Source organism: Podarcis filfolensis (assembly GCF_964270895.1).
Source record: "Podarcis filfolensis genome assembly, chromosome: 11".
In the NCBI taxonomy this organism is placed as follows: Eukaryota; Metazoa; Chordata; class Lepidosauria; order Squamata; family Lacertidae; genus Podarcis; species Podarcis filfolensis.
The window spans coordinates 23930894-23949145 of NC_139613.1; the positions used below are offsets into that span (position 1 = coordinate 23930894).

The 18252-nt window shown below is 43.2% G+C and overlaps 1 protein-coding gene across 3 annotated transcripts in view; it reads right to left on the reverse strand.

Moving 5' to 3' along the window:
- Nucleotides 1–18252, reverse strand: part of PDE4D (phosphodiesterase 4D) — a 628032-nt gene that overhangs the window by 502072 nt on the left and 107708 nt on the right. The window lies entirely within an intron of this gene.

Below are 18252 nucleotides of genomic sequence, written 5' to 3' on the forward strand. Positions count from 1 at the left end.
ACCCATTACTATTTCTGCAGCAGCAAGTGTCCCTATTTCCAGCATCCCAAAACCACCCTATCAGCACAAGAGGGGATATTTTTAGCTCCTGAGAAGTCTTCTCGCCCTCTATGCCGATTGGAGCTAATCAGAGTGAAGATTGGCTCCTAGGGTTACTCTGGAGTAAGTGCACAAGATGAACACTGAGGAGGAGCTATTCTATATGCTCCAAAACTAAGCATTTGGTAACTCTTCTTCATGATGAGCACTTTACTGAGAGAACCTATAACTTAGTCTTACTCTTTCCCCAGGTATTTAGAATGCAAGAATCAGAGTGCCAGACCTTCTGGATGAGCATCAACTAAGTATGTAAACTGCAGCAATTCCCATTCCCAGTGCTGAATTGACAAGCCCCTACCTGCTTTAAATTCTATCATGGTTCCCCATGCCTGTATAAACCTTTCTTGATTTCTGGCCAAGAAATCTGACAGATCAGATCAAGGATGCAACTGCAGCCAAGATTCGGGCCTTCCAAGAAAACTGTGCTACCAGCACCTTACAAATAGAATCACCGATTGTTTATAAGGAGCACTCCAGAAAATCTTTATATTAGTCTCCAGAGTGGCAAATTCCCAGTTAGAAGTTTCATTTGTATTCTTGGCAGCACACATTCATTTTTAGTGCCAAGGATAACACAAATCATTTCCCATCTATCACTCACCATCTACCACTCACTGCAGCCTTTACAATTTTAGTGATCTATTATAATCTATCCATCTTTCTAGCTTGCAATTAAAACCTCATCATATTTATCTCAATTATTGTTTGGTTAATTCCTCTGAAGACCTGTGCAATCTGATGTTCACTGCTAAAGCAACTGCTCTCAATTTTTTTCCTGGTCTTTTTATTTTTACCTACAGTGGGATCACCTATCCAAATTCATCAGTTGACTGTTTGCAATGTGATAGGGGCCACCACAGATATAAGACTGCAGAGGGAATTTTGGTATCACCTCAGACGCAATGTTTTTCAACTGAAATTCTTTACACACGCAACTGCTAGTCTTCAAGTGTACAGAAAGTCTAAATGAATTAATTGCTTTGTTCAAGTAACTGCTCACATAAATGCCTTACGCAACAACAGAAAAGGAAACCAGGAAAACCCAGCAGCTGCTTCTGTGAGTGAGGCTTTCTGCATCTCCAGAATTGTAGTGCTTGCACAGGCAATTATTTGTGCAAATGAACCAGCTGAAAGAACTCCTGACCTTATTCTTATCCAATGATGGCTAATTGCTTTTACATTTTTCTAAAATTGTGCATGTGGTGTTTTTGTAATATTTGGTTTATATACAAAAATATAAAGAAAGCATAAGTGGTGGTAGTCTCTGCGTGTGCTCTGACCAGATCCACAACCCCACATCAGAAGTCCAGCAACAGACATATTGTCATTGCAATATATTTTTAGCCCTCAGCTAACTCTCCATCCTTCTTTTTCTCCTTCTGTTTCAAACTGTCCCTTTCACTCAAACACCTTTCTCTCCCCCCCCCCATACACCAAACACACACACACACCCCTTCATTAGTTCTCTTGCCTCAGCTGGAGGGAAAGTGTGTTATTTTCTTTAAGCTGTTATGGGTTTTCCCTTCTAAACATGAGAGATCTTGGCATATGTCCCAACCATTAGATCCCATTAAAGAAACATCTACCAGTCGTTTTGGTCCATTAACAAGCAATCTCCTAATAAAAAAAAGGTAGCACAGCCACTGCAACAATACTCTCAATTAATGAAAATGAAAACCATAATTACAAAGGCGAGGCACAATTTAGCACCCACTGATTTGTATAAATGAGTAAATGTGTGTCCATTTTCCCATTAAGTACACTACACACATCCCTCCCTCCCCTGACAAAGCCCTTTCAAAAGTTATTATGAGTCAATTTACATGTTCAATCTACACTTGAGGGCAGAACTAAACTTGGTACCAGTGGAGATGGCATCTCCATATCAAGTTCTCACACCTGATTCTTCAGGGGGACCACTATCTCATTCAAAACACACTAGAGCCTAATTCCTAAACCCATCTCCTTCATAATTAGCAACACCTCTGCCTTATCTGGATTAAGCCTTAATTTGTTAGCTCTCATCTAGTCCATTTCTGCCTCCAGGCACTGGTTCAGAACATCCACAGTTTCCTTAGAACTAATCTCTGGGAAAACTCTCCCAACAGTTCCATGTTAAAGTTTAAGAACACGAGGAATACCATAAACCAATGAACCAGGTGATGAGCAGGAGTCCTACCACCACCTTCTGGAACCCCCAAGGAAAGATTGGAACACTAGTAAACCCATCCTTTCCAGGTGGTCCAGAGGAATACTATGGCCAGTAGCACTAAACACCACTAAGAGGTCCAGCAGAACCATCAGGGATGTACCCCAACCCCCAGTTCAGCTCCTGGTGTAGGTCACCAACTGTAATGACCCCACGCTATGTGCTCCAGCACTTCCACAGTCAGGTAACATTAGATTTTATCTGGTTCTGCTCTCTTTTTTCACATTTTCATCAGATTGGAAAAATCCAGGTTTACTGTTTAAAAACTACAGGGTGCCACTAGGAAGGAGAAAACATCATGTGGACCATGTAAATGAAAAGGGGATGCAAACAGCTGCAAGTATGGATTAAACTCTGTGTCAGGAAGCTGCTTTTAACCTTTGTTGGAGCATGTTGCTCACTTAGAGCTGTCCATGGTCCTGCAACTTCTGACCTGCCTTGCTGCTTTGTTCTGCAGGTTCTAGCATCAGAGCTGAACATGGCATCAACCAAGATGACCAAAGCTCTTCCAGACTTCATGATACATTGAAATGGGACTAATCTGCTTCGTCCAATAACTCCTGAAACTGAAATGCTACTATGTGCTCAATAAACATGCTCAATTATGGCAAATTTGAGACTGGTCAGAAATGATCCAACACAGAGCGTGGGCTTTTTCAACAAAGGTCTCACAATAGGACCTTAAGACTAATCAGACAATCACCACGCTGCTTGTCCATTCCACCAGGCCTACTCTGGCTGCTTTAATCAGTCAGGATGGACAAGGATGTAGTCCACAACCTCAGCATGTAAATAAAAGTATTACAACTGAAACAAGCTTACTATTTCCATGCATTTATTTTACACTACTCCATCATAGCTGTATGGAAACAATAAATGGAAGTGGGAGCGAGAGATGTGTCATGTTGAGTATATTAATATTTCCAATACTAGGTCTGTTTTATTATGGCGAAACAAACATTCCAGGTTCTAATGGTTGTTAAGTGAAGCACTAAAATCCTGCTACAAAGAGATGAACTGTCAGAGAAAAACAATGAGGATTCTGCTATCTTCCATTCTGTAGACCTGACCAAGGCAGTGCAGATGTCGCTGAGACAGGAGCGTAAAGTTGCTGGGAATGTGGGCTTGGGAGAGCACGTCTTTGAGACTCCGTCCTATCATTTGATGCCCATAATCTTCCTGATTCACCACATGTATGTTCTTCTTAGTAGTCACAGTTAATTAAAATATTGTCAAGGGCGCTTCCAGCCAAAAGAATGCACACAGCCGAGAGTTCACTCTTTATTGTCAAACATAACATTTACAGTTGTTTTTATAGCTCTAGATACCTACACACACCAAACTAGCATTTAGACAACTGCTCCCTGGCCCACGCCCTTTGGAACAGTTTAAGCAATGGGGAACCACTCCCCCTCCCATCAGTTTATGTACCTTCCCATGATGGGCTACACAGATGTAGCCAGAGACTCCTCCTATGTGGCAACTTCCTCTGCCCTTCTGCTCTTTCTCCTGGTTCTGGGAGACAATGGTGCAGGAGAGGGTGGGGAGGCACTCAGTCCTTCAGTTGCCTGGCCTGCCTCTTCCTCCCCTTCCTCCAGCTCTGAAACTTCCCCTGCCTGATTCTTGCCTTCTGGCTGGCACAGGCCGCCAGAAACCACCGACCCTATCTCCTGAGTAAGACTCCAACCCCCTTCCCCTAAGGCACACTCGTCAGCATCCTGCCAGTCCCTGACACAAATACTGATTAATCATTCAGGTATAGCCTTCCTTATGGCCAGAGAGGTGATTCGATACACTTGTCAGAAATATATCATGAAAATGTATGACCCAACAGCTAATGTGGCATTTATGAACGGGATTTTTCTTTTTTCTTTTCTTTTCCATTTGCAAATTGAAGTCCGGTCTACCCAGCATTTGCATAATACATGTTAAAAATAACTCAGCATTATTTTGGGCAGAAAAAGCTAAAGGACACAGAACTTACAGCTGCAGGCCTTTATGTATTTTAATGTGCCATTTTGAACAAAGCAATGAGGTTTCGAACTGTTGTTCAGCATAATCAGCTACTTGATAGCCTTGGAAGTCCCTGTAGGAGGAGTTGCTCTTTGATTTATTGTGGTTCTTCTAGTGCCAAGTTACTGCAAAGAAGCAAGGTCAATGTGCAAAATTATTGAACTAATGCTCTCTACAAATATGCTGCAATCCTGTGCTACTTCATATATTTCCCTGGTGAGTTTTCTGAGCCAGAAACTACCCAGGTGGGCTACCAAATGAGTCAGTAGAGGATATCTCCTCTCACGCTATAATGTATGTTGCATGCTCAACCTGACAGCAAGCACACAAATGCTTGGATCAGGACTATGGAGCTTGATTCTTTCCCACTATTTAAGACAGAGTAGAGAACTTTTTTTCCAGCCTATGAGGACAACCTTGTGGGGAACCTTTCAGGGCCACAGGTGGTGGGTGCAGCTAGAATCAAAAGGGGGACCAGGGACAAAAGTGGGCAAAGCCAAGGATGCCACTCCTTATTTTTGTATTTTAGGATACATTCCAGTCACACAAGTCAGGGGTTTCAACACACACACACACACACACACACACACCAGACCCCCCCCATCCTCTATTTAGGCAGGCAAGAGACATTATCACAATTCAATGGAACACTCCACACAAGCAAAAGTGGTTGAGGGTGCAGAGCAGGACCATTGAGGTGTGTGGCCTAGGGAGGAATGTTGTGCTGATAACATCTCAAGGACCAAACAGCTCAGACCTTGACCATTCCCCATCCCTGGGTTAAGAGAATGTAGAAATCTGAGAAGAAAGAACATCCATCCCCTCATTTAAGCAACCTGTTCCATGGATTAATATTGCCATTTAATGGGCGTATAGAGAAAAACAATCCTAGAGTTTTTGAGCTTGGTCAAGCATGAAGACAAGAAGCCACTACTTCACAAGCTCTGGAGCAGGCATAGCTGTCAAGTGTCCCTTATTTGAAGGGACAGTCCCTTATTCCAGCACCATGTTCCGCTGCTGTCCCTTATTGATGGATGTCCCTTAAATGTCCCTTAAATGATGTCCCTTAAATTTCAAATGAAGCAGCTCCTCTCCCTCCCTGCCAGCCAGGGAGGAGGGAGGCTCCAACTGTGTTGCTTAGCTGTGTTGCTCACCCAATAAGAAGTCTAAGAGCGACTGGGGAGTGGAGCTTGCATGCCTTGTGTGTGGCTAGTTAATGCAAGCTGAGAGGTTTTTTGAATGCTGGACGCCATTTTGTTGCATGTGCTGCTGCAAACTTTGCAGTGCAAAACCAGGCTGGGGGGCCATCTTAAGTTGAGGCTGCATAGGCCTTGTGGTGCACGTGATTCAGATTCTATTCAGTTGAACCTCTGGTTACAAAGTTGGTTGGACAGTGTTCTCGAAGCTACCAACATGAGTTTGACCAGACTGCAGGAGGACAGGAAGACTGGAGTGCCTGGAACAGGTGAGGCTGCTAGTCCCTTATTTTCAAATCTGTAAGTTGACAGCTATGGGAGCAGGTAGTGCAGGCCTCCTGTTTGAACTCTTCCAGAGACCACAGGATATCTTCCAACCAATAAGTCCACTCTAGTGTGGGTATCACCAAAGAAAATGGAAATGTATCACCCACCCCCAAAAGAGGATAAAGATGAATGCATAAAATTTGCATATGCTAATATAATGTAGATATTTAAACTTAGAACTTGTAGGAGTACTATCAACTCACCATTAAAGGGGAAGAATGTGACCTCTGTGCCTGCTTAGTTTGCTGTCCAGGTGATGGGCAACGTCAAAGCCCATCCCTCTCCTCCCTTCTTGTGGCTCATTATACTTAAACTAAGCTTGAACCAAATAAGAGACCCCTTCAAATAGAAGACGGTCCTCTGATACGTCGTTAAACAGAGAACACTGCTTTATAAAGTAGGACATGCTGGGATGCTGGATGCAATAATCCTATACACGACTGTGACATGTTTGGGAAAGTCTTGCTCTTAAGTTTCGCTCCTGCACACAATACTGCACAAACAGTACTAAGACACTCCCTCACCACCCCAGAATGTTCAGTCCATATTGAGTTCATGAAACACCGTAACGTACCTGACTTGTTCTTAATGCATAGTTGACCACATCTACGGATGAATGCTATATCAATCACTAGCAAAAGTTTAATTAGGAGGTCTTCATGCCTGTGTAATTCTGTGCACCCTTTCCCAGCCTGTAATCCATTGGTGATTAATGTAATCTTTGCTTTGTACTTGTGTTGACCAATCAGCAATAAGCACATGTGTGGCAATGCTGTAATATTCAATAAAAGGGACTCTCCGAGACTTGCTCGGGAGATGCCTCCCAGATGACACTCGCTACCTGTCTGTCGTTATTTCAACCCAACATCTGGTGACCCCGACGTGCCAGATCCCTCACGCAGCCAAACCCCTGTACTTCACTCGACTGGAAAAGTCTCAGCGCGCTACTTCGTGAGTATGGGGGGGGAATTGACTAAATTCCAAAAAGAGCATGCCAAGGAGCTACTCTATCTCGTTAGACAGCGGGTGGCGGGTGTTCATATTTCTTTAAAAGAAATTGAACAATTGCTATGTGAGATTGCTTGCCAATGCCCTTCCTATCCAGAAACTGGTTCTTTGGAAGTAGAAACTTGGCAAAAGATCGGAAAAACCCTTTTTGCAGAACCGAGGGCTCCGATTCATTGTCTGCTTACTTGGCAGAAGTGTGCAGACGCCGTCGCTAAATTAGGACCTCAGGCATCTCCGACGGCACCTGCTCTTTTGTCAGTTGCAGGCAATCCCCCACCTTACCCCAAGATTTTACCCCCATTGCAACCTTGCCAGCCCCTCCCTTCGTCTCAGCCCACATCCTCCCTCCCTCCTTCCACCCCTCCTTCGCCTGCTTCAGCCCCTGCTTGCTCCACAGGAGCTGTGCGTGCCGCGCTTTCTTTAGCTAGGCAGAAAGGGCTCCTGTCCTTGGAGGAAGAGTCTGAATGGGCTGGGGAAATGCCATCTGCTTTCCCTATCTCCTATACCAACCAAGGAACTGCTCAACAACAGGTGTTGTACGAGACACTTCCTTATTCTGTCATAAGGGAACTAAGGAGAGCCATTGCTGATTCTGGTTTAAAATCCTCCTATGTGATAGGGATGCTGGAGGGGATAGCAAGCGGTTACACAATGCTACCCCAAGATTGGAAAGATTTAATGCGCATGCTTTTATCTCCAGCGCAATATGTAGTTTTTGAAAGTGAATTTAAGCATAATGCAGCAGCCCTGGCTGATCCGCAGCATACAGCCAATCAACTCTTTGGCGCTGGTCCGTATGATAATATACCAGCCCAGGCGACACTAACACCTTTGCATTTCAGTCGCACCGCGACCTGTGTGCAACGCGCCTTTCGGAAAGTCCCTGTCTCAGGGCAACCACTGAGCTCCTTTGTTAATATTAAGCAACAACATTCGGAACCCTACCATCAATTTATAGATAGATTGAAAGAATCAGTCACTAGGCAGGTTGATAACACTACAGCCCAAAATGAATTGATGAAAAAATTGGCTTTTGAAAATGCAAACACCGACTGCAAAAAGGCATTGCAGTCAGTTATACATCGCCCTAAATATGACCTGGCCGATATGATTCAAACTTGTGCAGAAATTGGAAGCCAGAGTCATGCGATGTCCTTGCTTGCCGATGCCATCCAAGCTGGCAATAAGCCAACAGGCAATTGCTTCAACTGCAAGCGCCCAGGTCATTTTGCCAAACAATGCAGAGACCCTGGTGGATAATACCCCCATCTTCGTCAAAAAAAAGAAAAGAAAAGTGGGAAATGGAGATTTGCTTCTGTGTCTCATTTCCTGCCTTAATATAAATTCCATGATAGTGTTCATTTTCAGTGTTTTGTTTTTGCCCCTTTCTGCTTCCGCTCCTAGTGGCGGTGATTCCACACCAATTAATGTGTGGGAATCTTTTGCAAAAACCCTCAATGTTTCATCCTTTTGCCTAACTCAGCAGGTATCAATAGGTGAAATCCTTGGGTCTTGCCTTCCATGACCCTCTCGATTTGCAAAATGATACCTGGTTTTATTCATCCTTACCCCAAAATGATTCTCTTCGCACCCTTGGTTATTCTGGTTACCATAACTGGGGTAACCAAGTGCGCAGACGCCCATCTCTAGCCATTGATTTGTTGACCCCATACGTGGCCTCTTTCAATATCACTTGCGCCCGTATGGTCAATTGCACAAAGCCCAACTGTGTGACAATGGGCAAGGATAATTTCAACTGCTCTGATTATGTAAATATTTCCTACGTATATAAATATACAGAGCTGCCTGCAGGTTGGTTCTGGTCGTGTCCAGGCTACACATTCAATTATATTCCAGCAAATATTAGCCATGGCACACCTTGCTGCTTAAGCCGTTTGTCTATCATATTACCCAAGAAGCATCATTTATCCCACTCTCGATATCGACGTTCTGTGGAATTGACTAATGATTGTGATGATTCTGTTTCTCTCCCTAGCAGATCTGAATATATTTCTCTAGCTGTCTCTCTTTTAGGAGTCCCTGGATTGGCTGTACGGAATAGCAGGAATATTAACTCTTTAGCTTGCTCTGCAGCAAAAGCCTTGAATTCTACTTCACAAGCTCTTCACCTTCTGAGTAAAGAACAGAGTGAATTGCGTCATGGACTCTTACAGAATCGCGCTGCAATAGATTATTTGCTAATGCTTCATCATTATGGTTGTGAACAAGTGAATGATATGTGTTGCTTTAATATTACGGACAATTCCAAAGCTATTCAAGCACAAATTTCTCATTTGCAAAATCTCACACATCACATCAAACAGGACGTTGGACTTTCTGGCCTCTGGGATTCGTTTACCCAGTGGCTCACCGGCTGGTTGCCAAATCTGGTCGGTCCCCATTCCCACCAATTCCTACTTCTCAGAGAGTTTGGTGCCTGCCTTGATCCTGGAGGTTCTCCACACCAACCTCAGTCTGTGGTTCTGACTCTCAGCTGCCTGCCCTGCACCTTGCCACACCTGATGTATATCTCCACATGCTCCATACCAGAAAGGAGGGTGTCAAATTGCCCCTCTGGCAGCAGAGGCCCTTCCTTACCAACCTCAGTCTACCCTCAGTTGGGCCACACTTGCCTGCCTCCTTTCTTCAAAGCAATAAGGTGAAGGTTCTGGCTCTACCTACCATTTGCCTACCACTCCCAATGGGCACTGCCTTCTGGTGTTACTGGCCATCTTGGGCCAGGAGGACTGCAAGTGTCTTAACTTAAGAGTGCCCTCAGTGCTCTCTTATGACCAGTTGCCCCAGTGATGTGAAAACCAGATAGAGCCCTACACTAGCCAATGTTAAAATGTTCCATGGGAATACAGAGTGCTTTAGTCCAAAGCAACCTGTGTATGCATAGACTAGAAGACTAGGAGAAGAATACATTTGTGACCACACAGCAAACACATACATAAGCAGCGTAGAAACTGTGTTTTGCTTTCAAGAATTCAGAGCCCTTGTAGGGTGGGGCAAGCCTACAGCCATTCACAGCTTAACCATCAGGATTCATAGATCCTAAAAACAGTAACAGTTCATCAAGTGTGATATCTTTCCAATAATGCAATCTTACATAAGAGAGCAATGAAAATAATCCATTGAAGATAATTGAGACATTTATTTAAGCAAGGAAAGCAGGCATGAAATGTCAATATTTTAGCTGAGAATGAGGTTTTTTTGGTGTGAAACATGACTGAAGCAGGCTTGGGAATTGATTAAATATAGATCCTTGATCCTTCGAGTATATTTCCTTCTCCTTCTTTCAAGAACAAGTTGTCAGTAAGTCAAAAAGAATACCATTAAAATCCACTTGGGCAATATATGGGGTGAGAGTGGGGTAGCCTTACCCTCCCTGTTTACTGGTGTGGCATTGCGTTGGCACTTATCAAGCTGTAGCTCCTGCGCCCAGAAAAACAGTCTGCTCCAGAGGGTTGGGGGGACCCAGAAAAGATTTCAGGGGTATATACCAAGTGTGGGGGAGAGGGGGAGAAAGGAAGCCCCACAGCACAGGTGGAAGTCATTGTATTACAAGAGGACCTCCAAGGTAGCATTCTCTGAAACGCTACCAAGCGCAGGGCCAGCTAGGTAGACATGTCTCCAGGTGGTTATGTTGGGAAGAGGGCTTTGGATTTGTTAGGCATTGGGGAACATTCTTTGTCAAGCTGTGCCTGTATAAAATGAGTAAAGGTTACAGCATTTGGGGCATTTACGTTTAGAGAAAATGTGAATAAGATGTGGTATTATGGAAGTGTATAAAACTATGCATTGCATGGACAAACTGGATAAAGAACAATTTTTCTCCCTCTCTCATAGCACCAGCTTGAGATCCTTGGAAGATAAAGATGGTATATAATTGTAATAAATAAACAAAAATAACATTAGAACTCGTGGACACTCAATGAAACTGAATACTGCATGAATGTACACATGATTCTTCGCACAGTGCATCATTAAACTATGCAAGAAGCAGTGATGGCCACCAACTTGGACAGTTTTATAGGAGACTAGATTAATTTCATGGAAGTCAGGGATATCCATGGCTACTAGCCATGATAGCCATGCTCTGCCTCCATGATCAGAATCAGTATGTTTCCAGTTGCTGGAAATTATGGGAGGGGAGAGGGCTCTTGCACTCAGGTTTTGCTTGCAGGCTCCCCTTAGGCATCTCCCATAGGCATTCCCTCAGTATTAATGTTCAGGATAAATTTAAAAGCATTGGTGTCTCCCCAGGCATTTGATGGTTGAAAGTTCTGTCTCTGGCAACCTTGAAATTAGCAGTTTGATAGTAGGTTATAAATATATAAGGTAAAGGGTAAAGGGACCCCTGACCATTAGGTCCAGTCGTGGCTGACTCTGGGGTTGCGGCGCTCATCTCGTTTTACTGGCCGAGGGAGCTGGCGTACAGCTTCCGGGTCATGCGGCCAACATGACTAAGCCGCCTCTGGCGAACCAGAGCAGCACTCGGAAACGCCGTTTACCTTCCCGCCGGAGCGGTACCTATTTATCTGCTTGCACTTTGATGTGCTTTCAAACTGCTAGGTTGGCAGGAGCTGGGACCGAGCAATGGGAGCTCACCCCGTCACGGGGATTCGAACCGCCGACCTTCTGATCGACGAGTCCTAGGCTCTGTGGTTTAACCCACAGCGCCACCCGGGTCCTATAAATATATAGTGGGCTATAAATGTGATTGATTGATTATATTTGTTTGGCCACTGTTAGAACAGGATAAACAGGAAAAGCAAACCTGCCTTCTTGACTTCTCAATTGGCTCGAGCAGCAAAGATTCCAGTACCATGGCTCCTTCATAGCTCCAATTTCAGCATTTGTGAAAAACTGAAACACTGTTTTCATTCGGTGACACCATTGCTAAAATGAGATTTCGAAATGTCCAGTTGCCAGGAATCATATGTTATTTATTTGCTCTGCAAAATCCCTGGCACATTTTTTTAGAGTGTTGCATAAATAAAAGGAAAGTGAGTCATATTAAGGATAGCATTGTAAAGCTTTACACATTTCATGCTACAGACAGTTTGCTTACAAACTGTCTCAAGGAGAAATAAATAGGTGCACAGGGGATTAGCTATTGGGAATTACCACCAGCTGTCTCATCCATTATTCTCCCACCCACAAACTACCTATACGTTCTCTAAATAAATCATGACATTGCACATGCTGTGATCTATGACAGCCCCTATAGTTATATAGAAAAGATCTGTATCTTTGCCCAATATTTCTCAACAGGGAGAATTTGGAATAAACGTACTAGAGGTTAATGCAAACTGACACAAGTAACAGTGAAACATACAAAACTGAAATGGAGGCTAAGGCTCAATCCAGCTACTGGAGCTGTGTGGGTACCACTTTCTTGTGCCATTCTGATAAAGTTGCCCTCTTCCTTGCCTTGATTTCCAGTCATCCCCTCAATCAGATGCATGGTGGGCTCTTTTATTTTGTGCAAACTGCCCAGGTATGTAGTACCCACCTGATTCACCAAAAACGCAACCCTGCAAAGACCATGATCCTCCTTTGGAAAGGCTCTAATCCTACAGTGCCGGATCCCTGCAAATTGTGCCCTGTGGGTTGGCTCTAGATAGGCAGAGCAATCCATACTAGAGGAAACCAGTGCCAGTGTAACTTACCCCATTCTAAACTCTATTCAGGAGTGGGGCTATTGCCAGCTCAGCCAGCCCAAGCCTGACAGAGGGGAAAAGAAGCCTTCAAAATGGAGTTTGACTTACATCACCATCTTTGCCAGTGTAAACACTTCCATCCACAGAAGAGAAGGCTATAGGTTGCAGCCCTGTTTAGGGAAGTTTTTAATGACTGCTGTTTTAATGTATTTTTAATCTTTTGTTGGAAGCTGCCCAGAGTGGCTGGGGAAACCCAGCCAGATGGGCAGGGTATAAATAATTAATAAAACAACAACAACAACAACGACTACTACTACTACTACTACTACTATGCTGTGCCTCCCTGGTTGGAGGCAGCAATGCTTCTAAATACTAGTTGGTGGAATCCACAGGGCAGAGGTGAGTGCTCTTCTGCTTGAATCCTGCTTGTGGGTTTCCAACATATATCTGGTTGGCCACTGTGACAACAGGATGCTGGCTCTTCTTACATTCTTGTAGGTTGCTAAGTTGCATGGCTAAGCCAAGCGGAGCCTGGAGTAGAGGTAAGTTTCCCCTCTTCCCTGTCATACCTCTGCCATGCCCACCACCACTCTGGCACACGCCTACCTGAAATGTTCCCCTGAGCTCTGAGTGAGCCAGGATGGAGAACCTATGCTGGCATATCTCTGGCTGGGCCAGGATGAACAACTTCAGCTGGCATATCTCCCACTGGACCAGTTAAGTCTGAGATCTGCAAATTCCAAACTCCACTCATCCTGGCAGATCCTGAGATTTGATTGCTCCCCAAGTTAGCAATGTATATTGTTAGTCATGAAGAACATGAGTCTGATTAACTCCATTAAGCCTGAAGTATAACTAATTTAATCTGGAGTTTCCAACCAAACATTTCTTAATGGTGGTTAATGGGTGGTACAGCCATCATAGCAACAATAAAGAAGCACAGTGGACACATTATTTGTTGTGTCTCACTGTATTTTTCAGCAGCAATTAAGTGCTTTGGGACAGAATGATTCATATGAGCGCTAGCAACCCAAGTGCAGTTTTACAGCACTTCTTTAGTATATAATGGACAATTTCCAGCCGTGCCCATCTGTTAGTGGAATGGGGTGCCTCTTGCACAACAGGAGTCCTCCTCCCTCTCTTCCTTCTGTGTGCCCCACAGCTCTGTAGAGTTGGGGGCTCCTCTGGAAGTTTTTTTTGGGGGGGCAAAGGGAACTTCATGAGGCAGGGTGGGGAAGTCCACTTCTGGGACACTCGATATCACTCATTGTGGAGTGGGGGGTTTAAAGCAGTGTTCATTTGAAAGATACCCAAGAACTATTTACTGAAGCATGATTATATAAACAAACAAACAAACAAACAGTATACACACAGTTTTTGATGCTGCAAGAGGTACTACTCAGGTGTGAGGCCCAAATGACAAGCTGAGATAAGTATACGCTGGTTTTGTACTGCATCATTCTTAAGCTTTTGCCATGTAATTTTCAAATGCTTCATAACCAATACTGTAAGGTAAAGGGTAAAGGGACCCCTGACCATTAGGTCCAGTCGTGACCGACTCTGGGGTTGTGGCACTCATCTCACTTTACTGGCCGAGGGAGCCGGTGTACAGCTTCCAGGTCATGTGGCCAGCATGACAAAGCCGCTTCTGGCAAACCAGAGCAGCGCACGGAAACGCCATTTACCTTCCCGCCGCAGCAGTACCTATTTATCTACTTGCACTTTGACGTGCTTTCAAACTGCTAGGTTGGCAGGAGCTGGGACCCAACAACGGGAGCTCACCCCATCGCGAGGATTCGAACCGGCAGCCTTCTGATCGACAAGTCCCAGGCTCTGTGGTTTAACCCACAGCGTCCCCAACGTGTCCCCAACCAATACAGTAATTCTTACTTAAGAGCTGGAATGTTTCAGATCATTTCTGCTGCACCCACAACATTACATGTTTATGATACGGCAGAAAGAGATTATACACTGCTTGTCAGAAGAAGAAGAAATCAAGATGGGGTTAATTAACATGCCAGATTACAAGATGATAGGAATACCTTCCTTGGGTCATCAGACAATCAATTTCAAGCAGTCCTGCTAAATACTGTAAAATCAGATAATCAATTTGTCTCCAGAAAATTTGATTGTATTATTCAAGAAAGCCCTTTATAGCAAACTCACAGAGCAGATATAGTTCATACCCATCACAAAACAAGAGGCACAGCAAGCTATGTATATTCTATGAACACAGATTTTGAGACGGCTGGCTTTCTAGGAGATTTCTTAACAAAGTCATTTACTGCTTTAGGGATGATTAATGCCTGTTAAAAATATTACAAACACACATACAGAGTCTTAAAGCCTAGCAAGTTTTATTATAGCATAAGGTTCCATGGACTAGAGCCCATTTCATCTGAATGGCATCTGATTAAGTTGCAGACATATGCGGCAAGAAAACATGTTAGTTTTTAAGGTGCCCATGAGACTTTTTCTTTGCCACAACAGACTGCCGCTACACCTATATGGAAATGATCCTGTATCAGTTATAGATCGTGTCATTTGCTAGTTGCTAGGTCTCTCCAGAGCAAAGTTGGACAGGGCAATCCTATGTTAGCAATGAGATTGTTCTAAATGTCAGGTTTGTTTTGCAATGTGACGGAGCAGACCCTTGGGTCTACGCTGACACCACCAGTGCTCTCTTCTTTGTCACTAGGAAAGTACATTAGCTGATCTCAAGAGAGCAACTATTCTTTCTGTGTCTGACTTCTGACTTCACAGCATTCCAAAACCTAACCTTGAAACTTATTTTTTAAATCATCAATTTCAAATTTCTCTGTGCAATGACAGCCACTCCAAAAAAAAAAGATGATAGTTGAAGTTGATGCATGTGCAAAGGAAGGTCAGCTTAAAAAAATAAAAATAAATGTTGATTTCATAGATTTCTAAAGCTCTGGTTGTTCACTTCAGTTTGACAAATAAATCCCACAATATGACAAATGAAGCCAAAAACGTATAGACACTGCATGAATCCAAAACGTTTTTTAAAGTTTACGTGGTTGAGGCACTTTGGTAATTACAAAAATACCTAATTTGATGGTACAGTTCCCTTGAAAGCCTTGTAAGCAACATTCACACTGAGAATGCTCTTGTATGCTTTTTGCTCAAATGAATTCATTGAAAGAAAATGCATCTGAAAGTGAAGTTCTGTTCTGGGAAGTGATTGCTATGAATGGCATCATGGGGTTCTACCTTTACAGTCTTTCGGTGATTTCTGTATCTGTTTACTGTATAACACTCTCTCTCTCTCTCTCTCTCTCTCACACACACACACACACACACACACACACACACACAGAGAGAGAGAGAGAGAGAGAGAGAGAGAGAGAGAGAGAGAGAGAGAGCACCCCAGTAGTGCAGGAAAATGAGCCTGGGATTTGCTATTCAAGCTATGAACTTTATCCACTAATTATAACTAATCAAGTCACCCCAGAACTGGCCGTACTGAACATCTTCCAAGATAATAATGCCCACTCACATTTTAAAGAGCTCATAACCCACCTACTCTCAGCAGCCAGAAGCATCATAGCCAACACTAGAGAGATCTGTCAGGAGTAAATATGAACCAATGGTATCAAATAGTATGGGAAAGAACCTTAATAGAAAAACTAACCAATAAACTGAAACTGACACAGGGACAAAGAGAAAATGCCTTCACCGCAATATGGTTCTCCTTTATCACATAGCCCAACAAGACAACAACAAGAATCCGCTGGCAGCATACGAATCAATATGGCTTAAAGGTAAAGGGACCCCTGACCGTTAGGTCCAGTTGCAGATGACTCTGGGGTTGCGGCACTCATTTTGCTTTACTGGCCGAGGGAGCCGGCGTACGGCTTCTGGGTCATGTGGCCAGCATGACTAAGCCGCTTCTGGCGAAACCAGAGCACTGCACTGGCTTACCTGACCAAAAAATCCACCCCATCACACATATAAACAAATCTCACTACAGTCAACCAAAGACAACCAACCACACCCTAGGCCACCCCCCAACCACCCTCACCACCAAGGAAATATAACAAGCAAATAGAAAGAAAACCCACACAAGTGACACTGACACAAAACCCCACACTTACACTAAGCAGAAGACTAGAAGCATAACCACCCCACCCCACTCACCATTCCCCCCTCCCCCTCTTTTCTTCCCAACCTAATACTGCATGCAACACGAATGTCTCACAACAAATGAAATGGATCTTAGAAAATACAACTTGAAAAAGAGATAATGCACATATTTTTGTACACTATTTTTTTTAGTATATATATATATATATATATATATATATATATATATATATAAGAATTGCACTCTTCAATAAATTTGCTCATTGTAGGCTTTTGTCTTGCCGCTCACCGTAAAACTGTCAGAAGTTAGCAACGCTAGAGAGAGGTCTGGATGTCCCTACTTAATGCTAGGGAAGAAGATATGATCCAGAGGGTTACAAGCAAAGCTGAAATTAATTCTTACTCATACACAGAATGTTATCTGGCAAATTTCCTACTTCTCCCATTGAAATTTCAAAAGTGAAATTTAGGCACAGAACACTTAATTCACCACAGAATCTTAAAGTTCAAAACTTTCCAATCACTTCTTGGTTACTTTTTATTTTTAAGGGCCATTTGTTAAATCCCATTAGCTGTCAACTGTCTAACAACAGCAGTAATCGCATTATGATATTGGCTGCTTTATTTTCAATCACTTCCCTAGTAATCCATAACATAGAATTTGCTTTCTTCGCAGCTGCTGCACACTGGGCCAGCAATCTTAATGGAGATAACCATTGTGTCCCCAAAGACTCATTCCCAGTAAGTCGCAACCAGTTCATATTTTATTAGCATATATGTGAAATTAGGATTTCCTGCTCAGTGCACAACACTTTACACCAAACCCACCAAGTGTCCCTATTTTCCAGGGATGTCCCTGATTTAGAGAAGCCATTTCTGGTTTCTGATTTGATCCAAAAATGTCCCATTTTTCCTCAGGATGTCCCTATTTTCATTGGAGAAATGTTGGAGGGTATGGAGCCAACTCCCAAGCCATCTGAAGGCAATCCTGTATAGGGAAGTTTCTTTTTTAAAAACATTTTTTTTAAAGAATGTTTATGGTTTTATTATGTTTTTATATAGGTTAGAAGCTGCCCAGAGTGCTGGGCAACCCAACAAGTTGTGTAGGGTGTACATAGTAAAATTATGATTATGGAATGGGACTTCCCTATTTTCATTGGAGAAATGTTGGAGGGTATGCTTTACATTTGCTTACACTGAATTGCATTTGCCATTTTAATCCCCATTCAGCAAATTTGGAAATATTCTTTTTGGGGCTCAGCTCTCCTCTTTTCACTCTCTGATGAGCTTGCATAGGAGAACTTCCTGGTTCATTTTGCCCTTAAATGGGGGGGGGGGGGTAAATTGGGTTGTTGTTACTTTTTTATTATGTATTTTATGGTTTTATATTTTGAGTTTATTCTGTGAACCACCCTGAGACCTGTGGGTACTGGGCAGTATATAAATTCAATCAATCAAGTTTATGGCTTTAGGTTATGGAGTTTGCAGAAGTCCTCATTTCTACTTTTTATTATTTAACAGCGGATACCAAAACAGACTTTCCCCCCCAACATTGTCATTCTATGAGGCTCCTTGGCCTCAAGCTTTCTGGCATTAAAAAAACATTCTTTTCAACCAGCCATAC